The sequence below is a fragment of the Otolemur garnettii genome, unplaced genomic scaffold (genome assembly GCF_000181295.1).
Source record: "Otolemur garnettii isolate 467f Iridium unplaced genomic scaffold, OtoGar3 scaffold00027, whole genome shotgun sequence".
Lineage (NCBI taxonomy): Eukaryota > Metazoa > Chordata > Mammalia > Primates > Galagidae > Otolemur > Otolemur garnettii.
In genome coordinates this window covers 4153545-4173717 of record NW_003852422.1, presented here as the reverse complement: position 1 = coordinate 4173717, position 20173 = coordinate 4153545, and the positions used below count along the sequence as shown (strand labels likewise).

General features: G+C 39.5%; 1 protein-coding gene across 1 annotated transcript in view; it reads left to right on the top strand.

The window, feature by feature from the left end:
* Nucleotides 1-20173, top strand: part of ZNF407 (zinc finger protein 407) — a 431185-nt gene that overhangs the window by 270382 nt on the left and 140630 nt on the right. The window lies entirely within an intron of this gene.

Genomic DNA, 20173 nt, shown 5'->3' with positions numbered 1-20173 from the left:
GTCAAATATACTTTTAATATAATTCTGTCTTCACACATTGCTGGAAGCATTTTTAGGGACATTTTAAGATGCAGTGATAAAAAATTACATTTATAATCTTTTTTTATTTCTCCTGAAAGTTCATATTAATTTCTTTATCTTATATTCTATACTATATCTCAGTTATGAAAAATGTTTTTCAAGTCATAGATGGTATTATGTATTTTTAAACAATTTTATTATATAAACATTTTATGTTTGTTATTGTAATTACTTAGTAAGGGAACCTTTTAGATACTGTGGCATTAAGAGTTCAATATACCCTGGGATTCATTGTTCTTATCATCCGTTTGTTTCAATACCATTCCGAGTTAGGTCTCCTAATTCCACTGAGAATAATTTTCTTCTTTTGGATAATCCCTTCAGAGACTTTTAAGTTCTCTTTGGCTTCCTGTGCAGGTTCACAGGTTGTATATGAAGAAGCAATGGATAGAACAAACTTGAATTTGCACCTGAATAACGACCCTGGGAGGAGACAGTAGGTCTTTGTCCTTTTAGAAGTAGGTGTATATGCTGCGAGAAGTCAGAGTAGAGTATACATACCAAAATGAACAGCACACAGTTACTTTTTCTGAAGAATCAGAAGTAGTATTTATATTTTTTAGAGAGGTGTTGAAGTTCTGAAGGAGTGAAAGCACTACATAAAAATATCAATACGTAAATAACTAGTATTACTATTGTGTATAATTTCTATTTGAAACAATTTGATTAATGCCACAAGCCTGGTTGTATCAAAATAGATATTGAATAAAAATCTTTTCTGCATTTATAGTAGCAGTCAATTTTTTTTATTTCATTTATCTCAAATGGATAGCTCTTTATATTTTACTTCACTGTAACTGCTAATCTCATTAATGGAATAAAAAAGCAAATACACTATGGTGAAAGATTAGTTTGAAAGCCCCAAAATCCAGCCACTCTCTAGACTTTTCTTAGGATACTGATTCCAAGTCTTTCTTCAAATTGTGATGAATTTCTTCTGGGAGGCACATGAGTCTCTGGTGTGGTACTGCATATGTCCTGCCTACTCCTGGTGGTGTTGCCCCTTCCTGCTAGCCATCTTCTCTCAGTTCAGCCGGCCACAGGTAGATGTCAGTGTCGTGGCTGGTTTGCAAGCCCTGTATGGTCCTTGGAAGCATAAATATTGCTTAGAAAGATTCTCCTAGAAGGTACCATGGTGATACTTTGCGAGGTTGTACTGTCATTCACGTGGAGATGTTCTGGTAAGTTTAGGTGGGGTTTTTGAGGAGTTTCTTTAAGAAAACACATGTCCTCATAATTGCGCAATCTTCTCAGGTTTTTATAATGAAGTCTGAGAGTTATATGTTGATTGGTTCTTTTCTTTTCATGTATCTATCCTTTGAAACAGAAACTAAGTTATTTCTGAATACAATATTTCCTAATTTTTATCTGTCCATTGCATTACTCAAATTTTGTCTCCTGAGTTCTAATTGTGTTTTTATTTGGTTCTGTGTTTTCTGTGATGTTTTTTCTAATTTTACCTTGATGCACAGCTTGGTTTGTGGGTGTTTTCCTGCCCTGCCCTGCAACACTCAAGCACACAGCCTTTAAGAATTTTGTGTACTGGTACAGTGAAAGTATTTATGCTAGGCCTTTAGTTAATATTGGTAAATTTTAATCTAAAAAAATCTCATTTATGTAGAAAGTCTTGTGGACGTGAAAACAAATTGATTCTGTAGCATTAAAAATTACAAATTGGTTCATATTTCCTTCAAATGAATAAAATTTAGATAGTACTTTTTGTTTATAAGTTACTAGTAAGTTGTTTTGTTTGTTGATGTTGCTGAAATTGGCAGTGAGATCACAGATTAATTAGAAGAGCCATTTTGATCACAAAGTGACCATGCGCTCCCTCTGCTGTCTCTGAAAGTGGAATCAGATAAACATGTTTATTTAACCTGCTATTGTTGAATCCCAGATCCAGTCATTATAAAAGGACCAAAGCTATCTTTGGGGATGGTCTTTCTACAAGGAATTACTATGGACAGTCCCTCGGGTGGTAGTTAGATCTATCTGTATATATTGTGGTAGGGAGAAAGACCTTAGAGATGAAAAAAATAGAAAATATTTTTTGGGCAATAGTCTCTTGCATAATAAGTTATTCCTCAGACACCAGAGCTATTATCACACAACAACCACTTTACTATGTAACTATCTATATCCTCTCGCATTAGAAGCCCATACAGTGTAGCTTATTAGGAAAACACACTAATCACCAGCGGGGCTGGAGGGAGTCAGCAGACCACCTGCACCAACCTCCACAGTGTCAGCTTGGGCTGAACCAGGCGGACTTGACAGAAGAACTTTGAAGTTTTTAAAGTCTGACCAGTTATTTTCTCAGTGAGAATGCTAAGATATTAGTTATTTTATTTTCACCTCTTTTGTTTTTAGCATATTCTGAAATTCTGCCTGTCTGGGGCCTATACAAAGATCATGGAAGAAAGAAAGACAGGAAAACTGGGGACCTTTGGAATATGGTGATGCAGTCAGTTTTCTCAAGCAGAGCAAACCCAAGTAGCTTTATGTATCAGCACATCTTACATCTATGCTCCCTACATGCAATCAGACCCTGATTTCTGTATGGTAGCATGTATTGGATAGATGTTGGCTTTTTCTTAAGAACGCCTGTAAAGATAATACGATATCTTCAATAAAATTTACTTCTCTATCTTCTTGAGTAAGGGAATGTAGCAGATTCTTTGTTGGCTTTTCCTGTTTATATTATTTTTCTATTACTATCTTTATGAGAAGTTCTTGAAAAAGAACTTAGGAGCTTTAGGTTTTGTTTTTAGTTTTTAGTAAAATAATGTTATGCTGTTCCTTACTGCAGAGCTGCAAGTGAGCTAGAATTCAAATAAACGAGAATCCACTCTTCAACAACATAATATGTAACCTGGTATTTTTCCCTCCAGGAAATTGTAACCTAATACTACGTATTAATCTTCTCTTTTACTCCTTAACCTTTAATTCCTTATTCTTCATCAGTCTGGCTTGAAGCTTGCTAAGCCGCCCTCAGTCCTGTTCTGTGTCTTTTCTGTGCGCATCGGCTGTGACCCCAGAGTTCTCTCCCTGGGTAGGTTTTAGCACCTACTGACCAACTTCACTCCATATGATACTTTTTTTTTTTTTGATACTTTCTTTTTGATTTAAAGTTATTTGTTCACTTTGGAAAGCCTAGATCATAGTGCCTATGTGGTACAAGGAGGACAGTAGTACACTTGGCCTGTCCATGCCAGAAAGTTTATTTTCTCCAAAGGCAGTAGGTAGCTGGCCGAGAGCCCTGCGCAGGAAAATGACACATTCACACTTTACTTTGCAAAGCTCACTGGCACGGTGCAAATGATGGTTCAGAGTGGGATGCAGTGGGAGGTGGGAGATGACTTCAGAGACCATTGCAGTGTCACATGCAAACAATTTTAAGCTAAGGCTGTTGCAGAGGGGTAGAGAAGGCAGGTAAAGGGCAATAGAACAAGTGGACATGTCGGCCAAATGAATGAATTGGGAGTGGGAGGGGACAGTCACCCCGGTGTCATTCTTTAGGGGCCTTGGCCAGGGATACTGAGCAAGTGACTATGCCAATTACTGGAGAAGGGATGCCCTTTAAGAAAATGACCCCAGGCCTGGTCCAGGGGGTGATGTGTCCATGGGGTGCATAAATGGAAATGTGTCAGTGAGCTGTACTTGGAGGCAGCAACTACTTGATATGTCCTGTGGAAAATTGTGCAAAATGAAAAAGCAGAGGGCAGACAGCCGTGCAAGAGAAACTGAGAAGTGAGCTCACAGGGTGGGGGCGGGGGTGGGGGCTCCTGTAAGGAGAGGCATCCGCGGTGCCAGGGGCTGAGTGACACTGAGACACTGGCGCTCATGGGAAGACCCAGTTAGGAAAGTGAGGAGAACAGAAACCATGTTAGAAGACAGAAGCATCTTGCCTGGAGGTCACAGAAATTTTGCCTCCAGGGTGCCCTGTGAAAATGCTGGCCTAGGGCAGGGAAAGAGAGCCTGGTGGCCAGAAGGCAGTCTGTGCTTGCTTTCATTTGTTTGCATAAGATTACTTTGCAAATTGCACTTAAATGCTGATATGCCAAGTGAAAGAGCCCATTGAAAAGGTGAAGCTGAAAACTTCCTCAGACACATCCATAGGCTGGGACAGTGTCTGTCCGTGCATGTCTGTGATCAGGGTTTTGTGGGGCATAGGGGTAAAATCTCCTGGCAGTAAAATCTCTTTTCTTCCCCTGGTAATTAATTCAGAGAACTGCTAGAAACACTCAGGAGTCAGGCCCACATCTCCCTGATCTGATGTTGGTCCTCTCCGGATGGAGGGCAGTGGTCTCAGAGCTTCTTAGTCTTTATTTTGTAGCATTCCCCCTTTGGGGGTAGTGCACAACATCGAATTTTATCTGCATGTGTTCAGAGGTTTTGTTCAAGATAATAGAGATTGTGTGATGGTATTATTCTGTCCCCCACCCCGCAGCACATACATACCCAAACTTTGGGAATTTATTTGCTTATATGAAGGGTACCCATAAAAGGCTGTCCTGTTTCATCTGGTACTCCTTACATTAAAAATGTGCTTGCTGCTAGCTAACAGTTCAGTGTAACGATAATTTAATGAATGCTCATTTTAAACGTAGTCTTTTAAAATGGGGCATCTTTTCTGTGTCTTCTTCTAAACAGTGTTTGCTTTTGTCTCAGGGTCCCTCTAAGTTCAGTAAATCTAACAGGACACTCTGATGACATCATAAGCCAGTGGGGGAGCGCCCAGTCGTTTCTTGTGGTGACCCTGACTCCTGCATGTATTTACAGCCCATTCCATTGGTCTGTACCTACCTTTTGTTTGGCTTACTCCAAGTAATTGTGAACATCTCTAACACCAACCATGACCTTAATTATATTATCCACGTCCTGGAGTGCTGAAGCTCCAGTTAGAGACTGTTTGGGATTGACCCTACCTTCTTGAGTAGCTGTATTTCTAGAACTGTATAGAGTATATGTTACAAAGCAAATTGTAATAATGGGATCGTGGTAGGGTTGGAGGAAGCAGAAGTGTCACTGTGTGGGCTGAGATAGGGAACGTGATTTGCTGTCACGATTTAGGGTGCATTGTAACGACCGAAGTGTGGTGTCAGTGTATTGAACCACTGAAGGGGGGAAGAAGCCCATGCACTGCCCTGCAGGTTGCTGGGCCCTGTTTTGCACTCACTGCTTTGTGTGGGTTTCCCTTGATTCTGTTGTACTTTTTGCTACTTTCTTTCCTTAGAAATTATGGTTACCACAGATCCTTGTGGCTGAATTTTGATGTTTGCTTGCTTTTGAGCCTTAAGAATAAAAAAGTTTATTTCCCTTTGCAAATTGAGATAGTTCTGTTTTGTATATCTCCTCTCAAAACGGCTCTACTTTTTTAAGCACAAATACAGGTGGTAGAAATAGTCGCCATGGTACTCCTAACATAGATTATTTCTACAATCAGCAACAATGTTTTATTAAATTGTAAGGAAGCCTCCCTTTTGCTCGGCTGACACAGCTTTCTTAAGAAGGACCCAAAAGACTCAGAGTAGGAGTGGCTCCAGTGAGTAAGTGTGTCATTTGGAACGTGTCCTCTCAGGCTCCAGGAACCATGTGCCTGTGGCTGAGAAATATATGGGCAATATCAGTATGTATGTATATTTTTAATTACATGTTCCTTCCAATTAATGATTTCTGTATGGCCTTTGAAAAACGATGCTATGACTGTAATGATTATACAATCCCAATCTTACTTCTTGAATTATATGTATATAGTTGTTTTTAACGACATATGCACACACATACATTATTACCTTCCTCACATCTCTTTTTTTAAAAAACAATTTTTAAAGCACTGTATGCTTCGATATAAAAAAGACTCGAAACAAGGTTTCAGTTTTATTTTTAAGATTTTTTTTTTTTTAGTTTAAAAGTGGAATATATGTTTTCTTTAGCTGTAAAAGCACAATCAAGGCAACATGATAAGTGAGTCAGTGTTGTAAAAGTAAAACTAATTTTGCCTTCACTCACATGAGCTATAGAAGGAGGAAGCTTTATTGTCCCTGGGAAGGTGATAAGGCAGAGTAATTGTATATTATACTGTCCTGGAACATCTGCCTGAAGACTGTTGGAGCAATTCATCTATCATGGACGAAGCAGCATGTTTTGTCTTTTTGCTTTAACCCGTCCCCACTGCTGGCCTGCGCGGAGGTTTTGATAGGGACTGCGCCTGGGCCGGGGCTCACATTAATCAGTCCCCTTGTTCAACACTCCAGCTGACATAATTACAACCTGCGCACAGCAGTTATTCAAGTCGAGTCCTTGTCACTCGTGGTGCGAAACTACACAGCTCAGATCCCGGAGGAGATTGCCTTATCACACAGAACAAGGGCTCGCAGGAGTCGGAGAGAATAGAAATGGGAAAATGTCTTCCGGGAGTCCTATATATTCCTTTAAAATAAGACATTTGTGAGACTTACAAGGGACAAAGGGAAGCATGTTCGCAGGGACTGAAATGAACCAGTTATTATTTTTAAATGGATTACACGGAGCATTTTTGTAAAAATGGACATAGATTATTAAATAAATTTAGTAGTCTTTCATCATCAGCAACTCTTCTCTGTTTTTTTCTTCAAAGGTGATAACATAACATTGGAATCACAAAAGGTTTACATACTCTTGGTAGGACCCAATTTAATAAAATTAATAAAATATGCATTTTAAATCTAATATCCAGCAAGTATAGACTTAGCTTTGTTAAGCTTAGATGTAACAGCTGGGCAAGTCTGTGCCTGTGGAGATGCAGTGTTCATGTATGAGAGGAGCCACAAAGGAAACTTTTAATCATTTGTCGCACCTCCTTGCTCTAATCTCCACTGGGTGGATTACCCGCCAGCTCCTTCAATGTGCCAGGTGTGAAGGATAGATCTCCTTTCAGCCACTTATGCGGTATTTAAAATTTTATGGCAGCCCCTGACCTCGCCCCTAATAGACTCCATGAGTCTATGAGCACTTGGTGATTTACGGAACAGATCTACTGGGCTACCCATGGCTCTCACACTAGAATGCCAAAGTAATTGTTATTTTAAATCTTAGTCATCTTCTTTTTCTCTTAAACATTATTTGTCCCAAGTGAAACCAAGTTGTGGCCTAACCTGTCAGAAATATTGTAAAGCATACTTCTGGTTAAGTAAAAAGTTTATTATACCATCTTAAATTTGAAAAACTTCCAAGGAGAAAAGCTATATCAAATCATCTTTTATACACACACATATGTTTATATTTAAATTACTTGGTTTGTAAAGTACTTGGGGTGTTTTTTGGAGACAAGGTCTAGCTCTGTTACCCGGGCTAGAGTGCAGTGGTGTCATCACAGCTCATTGCAACCTCCAATACCTGGGCTCAAGCAATCATCTTACCTCACTCTTCTGAGTAGCTGGGACTGAAAAGGACATGAACTACATAAAATAATATATTTACCACATTGGCTAAAAATAAGTTACCTAGAAAAAATAGTACTTTGGACAGGTGTACTGGCTCATGCCTATAATTCTAGCACTTTGGGAGACTGAAGCGGGAGAGATGTTTGGGGTCAGATGTTTGCTGCCATCCCAGCTAATTTTTCTATTTTCTTATAGAGACAGGGTCTCACTCTTGCTTAGGCTGGCCTTGCACTCCTGACCCCAAACATCTCTCTCGCTTCAGTCTCCCAAAGTGCTAGAATTATAGGCATGAGCCAGTACACCTGTCCAAAGTACTGTTTTTTCCAGGTAACTTATTTTTAGCCAATGTGGTAAATACATTATTTTATGTAGTTCATGTCCTTTGGGGGAATATGTTTCTATGTATTTATTTATTTATTTTTTGTCTAACCTAACTTCTTTTAAGCATACAATTTGAATGATTGCTTGGATTTGGAAAGATAGTTAGGCTTCATTTTTCTATGTAATTTTTAGTAAAGATCTTTTTTGTAGTTTTAGGAGGTTCTTATCCACCTGCCTGTCCTGGTGTTATAATATCTCACTTTGCTAAATCTAGCTAGTTAACAGAAACAGAAAGAATAAAACCTATCCTCTAAGGAAATAAATTATGTGGAGATGAAGAGTCAAGGGTCAGTATTTAACTCAAAGACTGGCAAGCTAGTAAAAGAAATTGTACCAGCAGCTTTTGCCAACTAGGCAGGAGACGGTTAAAAGGAGGAGAGGACTGACAAGAGGAGATACAATATTTAGGGCTTATTCAGCGTTTTGATTTTCACAGATTCAAAGTTTCATGCAAGATTATTAGCTCCATCTTGGAAAAAATTTTTATAGAGAAGTTTGGTAAACACACTATGTATTTTATTTTTGTGTACCTCTTTCAGAGTCACAGTGATTGACATATGAAAGAATCTCAGAATTCCTGTAGTAAAGAAATAACATATAATTTTGTTTACTGAAATATGTCAAGCCTTTTTCATGAAGAGGGCATCATGCTATATTCTGCATGCCACTCATGCCTGGTGCACATTCTTAGCTGAGAGGCTTTGAGACAGTCGTTTGCCATCGCAATAACTGCTTAAGCATACTGTGTTCTGTTTCACTTATATAAGCAGTGAACTTGTCAAGGACATCAGGCCAGTGTCTCTGGATGCCTTTCATTTCTCACCTGTTTTTGTTCTTCTCCTTTATACTGATGATACCGAGGCATATTAGGAAGAGAAATAGTTAATGCAATGTATCTTTTCTCTTTGGGGGATAAAGAAAAAGTATCAGAGAGAGATCAAGGTTCTCCCAGGGCTTCTACTCCCTTTCTGTGACTTGCGTGACAATCTAGCTCTGGCCTAATGTTTAAATCACTACACAAAGTAGGTGGGGCTATTCTTGAAACAGTAAATTTTAAAGAATTAATTTGGGTTTCTAACAAAAGTAGTTCAGAGGCACTTCCTGCCATTGCTTCCTGTGATTTTCATTGTTTTTCTATGGAGTGGAAGGTGGAAAAGAAGTTGTTAGAATTAAAGTAGGTACTTCCTCTAATTGGTTGTGGATACCGTGAGCAGAGATTTAAACAGGGAAGTAATTGAAGTGGAAGTGAACGTGGGAACATGAGTAGGGAACTAGAGACGGAAAGGTGTACATGCTCCTGGGGATGGAGAGATCAAGTGTGACTGGGCAGTGGCACGTTAGCAACCAAGTGTGCCCCTTAATCCATCTTATCGGAAATGGGTGGGAGTTAGTAAAGCATTGGGAATGCTGTGAAAAGCAAGACAGTTTTGAGAGCATTAGCGGCTAGAGTCACAGGAGGGGAGATACAATCCTGTGAGTAGACATGGGGAATTTTCAAATATAAAGTTTACAGAAGTTTCCTTTATGAGGAACACCGCAGCCTAACTCATCTCTCCTGTCAAATCAGAATTACTTCGGGGGCATCATGACAGTGATTAGTTTTTATGCTGCTTTGTGTAGAGTAGGCACTAGATATATTTTAATAAACTCAATTTTAAAATAGGAAGCCAATATATAGAAAGTAGACTTTTCTTGTAATTATATGCATTCCATATAAGCCAAAGCAATCATTAGACTTAAATTACTGGTACTTGGGAGTGCCAGACACCGGCATGTAGACCAAGCCCTGAATGTGCTCAGGCTTTCTGTGGGTGACAGTGGGCTGTGCAGCGACTGCCACTCAGGAAACTGCCCCCAGCACACAGAGTGGCTGTGGACACTTGGACACAGTGTGCCTTGGAACAAGGAAAGTTACCTCCTCTGAAGAGCAGTGGGAGAGTCCACTTCTGTGCTGACTTACATGTGTCTTTTTCTTATAAGGCACTGCTTTGTTTATAAAGATTCACCTTACATCACATAACATTAATAATTACTCATTGGTAGTCATTTTGGAGTCTCCATTAGTCATCTGTTTTTGTATGCGTTGCCCCTTTTTCTCTCTCTTTGCCCTTTGAACTGTATTTATGACATATTATACTACTTATCAGTTTTCACTTTTATGAGGCATATTTTCCTACATATTCTGATAGCATTGGGTTTTGAATTTTCTTTAGAAAAATTCTAAGTAAGATCATAAAATATTTTCTTCTATCATTTTTATGATTTGGTTTCCTTATGTTTAAATTTTAAAACCCAAATGGAATTCATATTTATATTGTGTAGGTTTGTAGCTTTAACCAATTTTAAATTTAAATGGCACAAATGTTCAGTATTCTAAAATTATCAGACTCTTTCTCGATGAGTCCTTTAGTGAGAGCTTAAGTGATAAAGCAGTTTTTATCTTAGGCTGTCTCCCATGAGTTGTGGAGCCAGCTCTGGTTTTCTGTAGTGCAGCATGTTCTCCTGCCCCCCGTGAGCTGCAACCAGACGCAGCTTCTGTGGGGCTTGATGCTTCTCTACCACGGGAGATTTGCAGTCTTTCCCAGGTTGTTTATTTGCTGAGAAAATTTACAGTTAAATAATGCTGGTTTAAAAAAATGTGATAACTTCTTTATATAATTTGCATAAAGATTTTCTTTAGATTATTCTCATTCCTTTTAGAATACTATCACTAAACACTATGTAACTGTCTGAGGAATTCAGATGAATTGAAATTGCTTATCGTGTATAGTAAGAAAATTGCAGATAATGACCCAGCTAGTTGAACCATTTTCTATTTAATAGAAAGACCAGTAGTAGTAATAACAAAAGAACCAAGTACCTACTGTATTATCTGAATATGTTTACCATCATTTACCTTAATCCTCATGACAGCCTTCTGTATGTGTGTGTGTGTATAGTATTTGTATATATGTATGTATTTGTGTGTGTAAAAAAAAAATTACATATATATATATAGTATTTCCAAAAAGAAACAAAAAAATGTTCTGTGGTCAGAAAGTTTGGGAAACAAGGTAATAAAACTAAACATATTTATTTGAGTAGATTTTCAAATTTTTTCTTAATTTACACATACATACATACATACATACGTGCTTTTTTTTTTTTGAGACAGGATCTGGCTCACCAGTGATAATACAGTGGCATTATCATAGGTTACTACAGCCTCAGACTCCAGAACTCAAGCATCTTCCTGCCTCAGCCACCTGAGTGGCTGGGTCTCTAGGCACGTGCCACTGCACCCAGTTGATTTTTCTGGTCTTTGTGATTAGGAGGTCCTCAGCCAGGCTCAGACCCCTGGCCTCAAGCAGTCTTCCTACCCAAACTCCACAAAGTGCTGGGCTTAGAAGTCTGAGCCACCATGCCTGGCCTACATTGTGTATTTTTAAGAGGAAAATAACAGTATTCCATGTTGTCCTCACTTTCCTGAATCTCCCCATTTTTATGTTTATAGTTTTTCTTAACATCTTTGGAGATAGTAATATTTGGGTAAGGATTTTATAGACCTTTGTACATATTTATTGTTATTATACTTATGCTTTTCTGACTTTCAGAACTTTATACTTTTTGATCAAATCTATCTTTATTTGACTTTATGATTTTCAGCCTTTATTACACTCAGTATATGTTTGAATTAAAGGCAGAGCTGACTGAGCATGGTTGCTTACACCTATAATTTCAGCACTTTGAGAGAATGAGCAGGAGGATCACCAGAGGTCAGGAGATTGAGGCCATGCTGGACACAAGGAGACCCTATCTCTAAAAAAACAATTTTTTTTTAAATTAGCCAGATGTAGTGGCATGTGCCATCAGCTACTCAGGACGCTAAGGCAGGAGGATTGCTTGAGCCCAGGAGTTGGAGGTTGCAGTCAGCTATGATGACACCACTGTACTCCAGCCGGGGTGACAGAGTGAAACCAGACAAGTTTTTCTCCCTAAAGTAGTATTTCAGGAAGTTATATATTATTATCTTGGATTCTTGGATTTTGTTGAGAATAAGCTTTAGGGTAAAAAGCAACAGTGTAGTGGGTTATTACCTGGAGTTCATGGTGTACTCTTGGAGGACAGATGGGGACAACAGTTGTTACAGTGTGATTGGGGACATGCAGCTGAAGGCAGAGCTTCGGTGACAGCGTCAATTGTGAATCCACAGTATGCTGCATCTCCACATAAAGGAGGAACTGAATCTAGTGTGCTCTAGAAAACTGTTAGACAGTCCCGGGATGACTTCAGCGATGACAGACCCATGTGCATAGCAAGAGTTTGAATAGTTATTTTATAAACTTGATTTGAAAAAGCAATATTTCCAAACAATATATTTTAGAATAATAAGTGATTTTAAATATGTGTGTATTCAAACTAACAAAACATATATACCATGTAGATATTTCTTCCTTACATTTCATAGATTCAAGTTGGCTCTTCCTGCATCCCACCCCCCATTTTTTAAATACTATTCTTTAGGAAAATTTAGGTTAATTTTATATTCTGAGTTAGAATACATTTAGATTCATACTCTATTTAAGTATATGTGACCTAGATTCACTTAAATCTCTTTTAGTTTTATAATTCTTTTTTAACCAATTATGCTATATCTGTCTGGAATTTATTGTGAAGCCTCTTCAATTTATCAAAGACGAATTTATGCCTCTATCATAATGTCGTGCATTGACTAAGCCATTTTTTACCCCCGGAAATTGATTGCCACTATCATTCTAAATACCATCTGATTTCCCAGTTTAATGATTGTAGTCTTATTAAGTATAGTATAACAGTTTTCAAATGTACAATGCTTCACTTTTAAAATCTTTTTTATTCTTGGTTTTGATTGTATTTTTAGTCTTTTGTTGTATATTCTAACTACAGTTAACACTCAGATGTGCTGTCCTGTAACATAATTAATGTACCTCAGGTCTCCTCAGTGCCCCTAGGGTCACTGTCCACAACTCTGTCCCCTTGGCAGAGTACTCATTAATTAGTTCAGTCCTCATAAGCATGTTCTGTCTACACAGCCATATACATTTGTGAGGTGTGTGGATATCCATGCTTGTGTGATTCCTGTGTACACGTGTCTGTGTGAGGTAACAGGTTACACTGTGGTGTGTGTGTGACACTCATCCAGTTGCTTTTAGTACGTGTTTTGCCTTCATCTGTGGTGGTCATCTTTCTCTGCCAATACGGGATGCGATGTGGTGTGTGTGTGTGTACAAAGATAAATATTTGCATAAAATTGCTGTAGAACATTTCATAATATAGCCTACATCCTACTGATGGTTGGTGACAGCTATGAGTGCAGTAATTTTGAAATATTTTCCACTTATTTTATAAACCAGTTAACTGTCATTCAAAGTTTTCCAAATATTCTTACTAGGATTTTAATTATAATTATGTTAACTTTGTGGGTTGTCTTACAAAGAACTGACATCTTTAACCTTAACCTTACAGACATGTGGTGTATGTCTCTGTTTCACAAACCCTCCCTTGTCCACTATTAATTTTTTTTACTTGTCTCATATAATTCATGTGTTTCGTGTTGCTTTTATGAAAGCAGTGTTTCCTTGTGTATGATAAAAGGGAGCTTAAGTGCATTTACCCACAATATACACAATTGGCCCCCTTGCTCAATTCTATTTTTAGTTCTTTTAGCCGCCTTTCAGTTAAACTGCCATTATTGTTTTTATGAATCATCGTAAAACTTCTTAAATCCCATCTCTAGCAGTGCCTCATACAGGGAGATGTGCATTCAGAGATACCGAAAGCCCTCTAGATGCTGTCAAAGCGTCTCTTCCTTTCTCATGGGAATTCTTTCTCTGCAGAGAAGCCGGGGAATGGTAAGGTAATGAAATGGGGAGATGAGGGAAACGGAGAACGCTGATGCCTCTAACCCGAGAGAGCTCTCCAAGCCGTGGTGTAGGTACTTATCTTATTCTCCTACTTAATGTCATAACTGTCAGGTTGATCCCAATATATCAAGACCCAAAACAAACAAACAAACAAACAAAACTGGGGTGGTGAGGTAGATGTATGGCTTTCTTGGGTAAATGGAAATGAGTATTGAGTTAGTGTCTCTGTGTGCCAGGATTTCCTGTAGGTACATATGGCATTTGTGCCGTTCTGTCTGCATTCGGCTTATTACCAGTGAGATAATATTACTTGCACATATTATAAATATATAGAAATGGCCTGGTTGGGCCTTATGACATACTTTCTTTTTGTCCCGTTTCTCGTTTCTCTCTAGTAACATAGTTAACTCAAAATTTTTACCATACCAGCTGACAACCACATCCCTGTGATCAACCACCTGACGGATCAGGGTGGGTCGCTGTGACCTGGGAGAGAGAACAGTGCAGAACGGTGGAGTCTGCCAGATGTACACCCCTCCCACTACCTGTTTAATTGTGACAGGGTGGCAGATGAATAAACAAACCAGCAGCATAACATAGAAAGCCCATAATTAGTTTCAAATAGTGGAAATATTGGTAAGGGTGGCATTTCAAGTCAGTGGGGGAAAGACAGACTTTTAAAAATGTTATTGAAATAACTAGGTAGTAGTCTGAATCCACACTTTACACACTTTAGGTTAATTTTGAAATGGATCTAACATTTAATGTACCATATTGAACCGAATTTGGGACAATTCTTTTATAACTACCAGGTAAATAAGCTGTAGCACAAAGGATGAGCAAACTAAGAAAGGTCTGCGTTTCTCAAGATGCTCTAAGCACAGTCAAAAGAAAAAATGAAACTAAGGAAAAAAGATTCGTGATTTCCATCATAGATACAAAGCCAATCTCCTTAATCTCCGTAAAAGAATGAAGAGCAACCCAGCAGGCAAAAGGAAAAAAACAATGCAAGAATAGGAACAGTGCATTCACAATACACAAGGCTTTTCAATATCTGAGCTATTTAACCTTATTCATTAAAAGAAAAATGGAAATTCAGACTTAAAAATTAAAATTCCAGTGAGTTTTTTATCTACCACCTTGGCAAAAATTCCACGGTTTAATAGCACCCTATGTTGGTGAGAATGTACAGAACCAGGCTCTCAACCATGGTGGTGGCGATGGCTGTGGCTACTCTGGAGGGCAATTTAGCAGAATTTATCAAAACTACAAAGACATCTGCCCATTGACATCTGAAGCCATTCCACTAGCATCCTGGGACTCTCTCGGCTCCTGAGAAATGGAAGGCATGCCACAGAATGTTCACCGCACCTCCTTTATACCAGCAGTGACCGGTCACTTTCCACCTGCCTGTCAGCAGGGTGTCAGTTAAGTAAGGATGTTGTGTGTGCTCTGCAAAGCACAGTGCAGCCATGGAAAGGGACAAGGAATGTGGGGCGTGTGAGCAGGGGACTTAAGCTGGGGTCAGGACACCCTTTACCCACCGACATGGCAAGTCACAGGCCAAGCTGGCCAAAGGGAACAAGATGCTGAGAGGTGGGGCACATGGATTTTACAAGGAAAGAACACACAGTATGGACAGAAAATGCATTTTCTAATTCTCCCAAAAGGTTAAAGAGAAGTTATGCCTTGTGCCTGTGGTGAGTTGGGCCAAGGTGGAGGCAGGCAAGACCTTATCCCATTGTTGGAGTCTTGGTATTTAACACACGTGCGTGCACATTGTCCACTAACTTTATGGAGGGGTTTTTTTTTAATATCTAAATAAACATCAAAAGGAAAAAAATAATAGAATTACTTTTAAAGCTTTCTTCTCCTTAAATTCAATAACATAAACTTAGGCTTTTTATGTTAAGAGTAAGTTACTGAAGTACTGACCACTCATAGGTCCTGTTCTAGAAGCACTTGTATTCTATTTATTGTTTTAACATACATTGTCCTTGAACAGAATAATAAATCCTAAGATTAATAAGTTAGTCCCATCTTGGGTCCTTTTGCTAATTGGTCACCCCATATTTTATTTTTATTTATTTATTTATTTAGACAGGTTCTTGCTCTGCTCCTGACTGAAGCAGTCTCCACATTTTCAACATGTTATATTCTTAACTTTACTCTGAAATGTGATCTTAACTTAGAAGGCCTTTTTCCATAAAAATAGCATGGGCACTTTCCAGGCCAAGGATCCCTTGGCCAGCACAGAATGAGACTCTGAGTACTGGTAACACCCCCTCAGGGGTGCTCAGGGCTTTGTCCTCAGCCGGCAGTGCAGGGGCAGTTTCTGTCACCTGGGGCTGTGATGGTGGAATGCAGTTTAGAAACAGAGAGTGGATTCCAGCATTTGTGTGAGAGCTCCAGTTTGCCCTGCAGACAGGCCCCTGTTCCCTTCACATGGGCCTCAAGATCCAGGAGGGAGGGGTTGGGATGTGGAGCCCATGAAGAGCTTTTACAGTTCTCCAGATTGCCACGTGAAATTTCCTGTTTCTGTGCATTTGCCTTTCTCTAAGGAAAAGGAGAATATGCAGTTTACGTTTAGTGTCTTTGTGGCTTGATACTGTTGACCATATTTCACAGTTGAGGAAAGGGACTGTGGGTATTGGAGGACTCTCCCTGGGTCACACGGCTGTCCTGGGCTCTGAAATTCCCATGCTAGGAGTGGACTCTGGGCTGCCTGACTCTGAAGTGTCCCAGCTGTAGCCCTTGGGACAGTGCTGGTGTTGTGAGGACTTTTTTTGCTTATCTGTAGTGCTGGATATGCACATGGAACTTTTTTTTTTTGCTAATCAGCTTTTTCATTTGTGTTTGTGTATTTGATGTATGGCCCAAGACAACTCTTAATCTTCCACTGTTCAGCAGAGGAAAAAATAAGGTTGGACACCCCTGTGTTCTACTCAAGGGTGTTTCTTTTGCACCACTCTTGTCTGAACGCAGGGATAGGAGGGAGAGGATGTTGGGGGCTGAGGCAGCTCATTGTGGTGGGGAGGAAGCAGGGTGGGAGGACACAGTCCATTACCAACGTCCAGGGGAACTGCTCAGACACTGCCTCTTCACTTTGTCCTTTGCTGAAACTCGAACTGTCATAAGTTCTTCCTAGCACTCCTCTATTTAAAGTATACATAAGGTCCTTTGCATGTTTCTCAGAATTGTTCTCATAAATTTAATAGAAAATAAAAATTTCTGTTGCCTTCCCCATAGGGAAATACCCGGTTACATGTAGCTGGTGACAGGAGTTGGACCTTGGATTATGGTCAGATTTCCTGGGCAGAAGAGAGAAAATCAGAGGTCAGACTAGGTCTGGGGTTATTTCCAGAGGAGCAGTACTTGGCCGGGAAGGCACATATGTTGAGAAATGGATTGAATGTCCTTCCTGTACTTCTCTCCATCCCCAAGAGGCCTGCCCTGAGGCTGTGCCCCGCCCCCCCCACATCTAACAGCAGGGTGCAGGCTTGTGTGTGCCCATGCCTCTGGTGTGAGGAGAGAGAGGAGCAGCGGGTGCTCTGACAGTTAGTACTAGCTGCACATCAGGCAAAACTCGGCATGCGGGTGACTTGATAAGAACATATTTCCCCCTCTCGTAGAGGCCGGTGGAGGCTGAGAACCTCTTCTCCAGCTTGGTAACTTTGCCATCTTAAGGTGTGGCCTCTGCGGTTCCAGTGACATAGGAAAGGTGACAGAGGCATATGAGTTTATTCTTAATTGAGAGGTGATTTCTATATCTTACAACTGAACCACTGAAACTGCAACATTCTGTAGGTTTTGGTAGCCGCTATGTGACTCTCACCACAAATGATTTTAGGTTATTACCCCCAAACAGACCATATGCACCAGCTTCCTCTTTACTCCTGGTCTGCGTTTCTTATATGTGTATATTTAAAGTACACAATCCCAAATATACATGTACATATTATAAGGCATAAAATAGTGTGTAAATTATTGTATATTGGTATCAACATATATTTACATATTTGTAAATGTAAAGCGTATATAGATGGAATGGTCCTTAGCATTTTTAAAAATGTCGAGTTCCATGCCGCTTCTTTCTTGTTCCATTTTATATTTTTCAGTATAAAAGGAGCCTCTCACCTTTCTAATCTCTCTTCCTTCCTCTGCCCCCTTATGCACCTTACCTATTTCAGTGAGACTCATGATTTTTGGATTATATGTGCTATTTAGTTACCAACAAATATTGCCTTATTTTTTCCCTAGATAAAGGGAAAAATCTTTCTTCCTCTCCTGAATGTAAGGTATCATTGCCTATATGGTTCCCCGTGAGAATATGCATCATACATTGAACTGTGTTCATCTTGGCGATTCAGTTTCTTCACATGATTGGTGATTGTCTTTGATGACACTTCATGCCTAGCACTTTACCTAAGGAAGTCTTGGTGGTACCCAAGAATGCACATTCCTGATCAACAGCACTAATTAGCCACAGCAGTTGCTGTTTGTCCCCCCCCCCCCCCCCGGTGTCAGCCACCAGTGGTGAATTTAGGGGGTGTCTGTAATCCTATTGGAAACAAATTAGAGATCTGCAGAATTAAGGGAGTCATCTGGAACTTTTACCTAATTAGTTTGAATAATTCAAGATGTGATCCTCTTCTTTTTAACTGTGACAAAAGTGGACATGTGTGTTGTCCAGCTCCAGCTGTTTTGCCCTGTTACTTGTTAACATGACCCAGAGGATGGTATACTTTGATGAGACTCCACCATCCTACCCTTTTCTTAGAATGTGGTCGTATTTTTGATATGTTAGTAGTAGAAGGAGAGCCAACTGTGGAGTACTCAAAATAGGCCTTCAAAACAGAAACTTGGATTCCCATTTTACCATAACCACTTAGCAGCATTACCTTTGTAAGTCAGCCTGTCGTTGTGATGCTTACCTGCTTCTCAGTAAAATCACTTTAGTATTGGTGAAGTCGCCAGGCAGTGGTGGCCCATGGCACATGTTAAGTCCTTACTCTTTTTTATTTTCAGAGAATAATTGTCAATTAACAATAGGGAATGTACATTAAATGCAAATTTGGTAATTCAGAAGTGACATACTAAATAAGCTACATATGCGTGTATTTGCTAACTACATATATTTAGTCTAAGTTCTAAGACAGACTTAACATCCAGCCTGACAGAGCATTTGCCCAAAGCAAGTTGAAAATAACTGGGAAAATCTCTGTTATTTCAGTTCTTCTTGTTCTTGTTCTTTTTTTAGAACAATAAAAGGTGATAGTGTTATTTCAAGTTTTTAAATATATAAATCATTAAAGTCTATTTAGAAAAATAAAGACAGATAGTATTGCAGTATAGCTGCAGTAATATTTCGATGTTTCTTTCCAGTCTTTTTCTTGGGCATAAAGGGATTTAATGTGTCAGAGTTAATGAGGTGCATGGTATTTATTTAATAATGTGCGTGTGATGACAGACCTTGCCTAGAGAGGGGGAAGCCCTGACACTTTTCTGAGGACCATCTTGGGCCCACTTCTGTTACAGAACTGTCCCCTCCTATAGGGTGCCCATTTCTGAGGAGTGTCTCGTGAGCCTGTCCCTGTCCCCTCTGTCCATGGAATACTGTTCTGGGTGCCATTTTCATTAGCCGTGCCTTGCTCGGGGTACACTTCTCCGAACTCCCTTGTCATGAATGTTTGGACACCATATTCACGAGTCTTTGAATTTCTAACAGATGTCCTGCCCTTACATGTGAGTGGCAGGACGCTAGTGTAAAATCGTGGATCACAACCATTTTGCTTTCTTGACCAGTATTTCCTGAAAAATAAACATTATAATGTCAGTGAATATTATGCCCCAAAGTGATTCCAATTATAAGTGTTCCGGCAACATGACCTGCGTGAAGTTTCTTCCAGGGCCTTTCATACTCTAAAGGGTGTGGTGAGAGGTGTCCACTGACTGCTGTCCCAGCCTTATTTAGTCATAGAAGTCCTTCTTCAAAGAATATCTTGCTAGACTTTGTTCTTCAGCAGTACTTTCAGGAAATATTGATACACACGTTGCTGTATTTTCTTCTGGCATTTAATTTCAGCCAGATTTTTTGTTTGTTTCTTTCTAGATAACCCCTTACCATCTGATAGAATTTGTATAGAGCTTTTTATTGGTTTCTAAAAATGACAAATCCTAAAGAGAAACAGCTGTGTGTGTTCAGAAAGAGTTGAGGTGTGCCATTTTCTGTGTTCAGAAGGGTCCAGATGTACAGTCTTATGTGTTCAGAGGGTCCAGGTGTGTAGTCTTGGTTGTTCAGAGGGTCCAAGTGTGCAGTCTTGGTTGTTCAGAGGGTCCAGGTGTGCAGTCTTGGTTGTTCAGAGGGTCCAGGTGTGCAGTCTTGGTTGTTCAGAGGGTCCAGGT